Below are 1124 nucleotides of genomic sequence, written 5' to 3' on the forward strand. Positions count from 1 at the left end.
ATTCTCAAGAACATACTGTGGAGTGCTGGCTTCGGCAGCACATATTCTAAAACTGGAACGATATGGAGAAGATTAACGTGTCCCCAGTGCAAGGATGACATGCAAATTCGTGGCATGTTACACATTACAAAGAGAGAGAGAGAGAGAGACAGAAAGAAAGAAAGGAAGAAAGGAAGGAAGGAAGGAAGGAAGAAAGAAGGAACTGTGGAATAAAAAGGGTTTCTATGGGAAGTAACCTCACAGGGTGATCTGATCATAAACTTCTAATTGGGCAGGTCATGGTGTTCAAGCCCCAGGCGTGTAACTTCAGTTACTCAAAGGTTTATCTTTGCCTTAAGCTAGTCCTGCCCATTGTTTCTGTGCATCTAAATTAACACACCTTTGCAAAGTCCCCTCTCAGACCCCTCTTTCTGAAGCATGAGAGCACATAATCTTAACGAGGCTGTAGTCCACTCCTCACCTTGCTTCCTCCCACCTTCGTGTAACCTTCCTTATGTTTCCTCCACAATTTCAAATGCATAAAAGAAACTACAAAACTTATTCTTGCTACCCGGCATATGTTGTCAGTTTGGCTCAAATTAACTCAGAAAAAAATGTCTACAGGTTTCAACATTTGTTAGTCGACAGTACTTTTTACTCTGATGTTACCAGACTAAAGGGGCTATTTGCCTGTGTGCACCAAAGCCCAGTAAGACAGGAACAGGGGTTTACAGCAGAGAAAGTAAAGGTTTATTTTGAGGAAGTCAGGGTGTTTTTAGGAAGTAACCTATGCCCACAGACAGGTGAGCTCTGCTCAAAGACCTGGCTCTGAAGGCTTCCAGTGGACGGGTTATATTGGGGGGCGGGGGGGGGGGGGACCAGGAATCGTGCTGACTAAGGGAGTTAGGGTTGTGGTCAGGATCATGGTCTCCACTGCCTGGATGGTGCTGGGATGGGGGTAGTTCATCGGTGCATCTTGTCCTCATGTCAGCCATGGAGTCACTCCATCTGGTTTCCTACTTTTCTGGATCTGGAGCAGAAACACCACTGAGGCCTAGATGTTATCTCTAGTTGGACAGAAACTCTGCCTCCGAGGTTAACAGACCCAAGGCTTTGTTCCTATGATTATCTGATGCTGATCAGAA

The 1124-nt window shown here is 45.6% G+C and overlaps 1 non-coding gene across 1 annotated transcript; it reads left to right on the forward strand.

Moving 5' to 3' along the window:
- The first annotated feature begins 22 nt into the window (after positions 1-22).
- On the forward strand, positions 23-129 carry LOC119000877 (U6 spliceosomal RNA). The gene has a single exon (XR_005069432.1). It is a non-coding gene; the product is annotated as a U6 spliceosomal RNA (small nuclear RNA).
- Positions 130-1124: the final 995 nt, after the last annotated feature.

Source organism: Sturnira hondurensis, unplaced genomic scaffold (genome assembly GCF_014824575.4).
Source record: "Sturnira hondurensis isolate 20B ecotype Veracruz unplaced genomic scaffold, ASM1482457v3 Scaffold0016347, whole genome shotgun sequence".
Taxonomy (NCBI): domain Eukaryota; kingdom Metazoa; phylum Chordata; class Mammalia; order Chiroptera; family Phyllostomidae; genus Sturnira; species Sturnira hondurensis.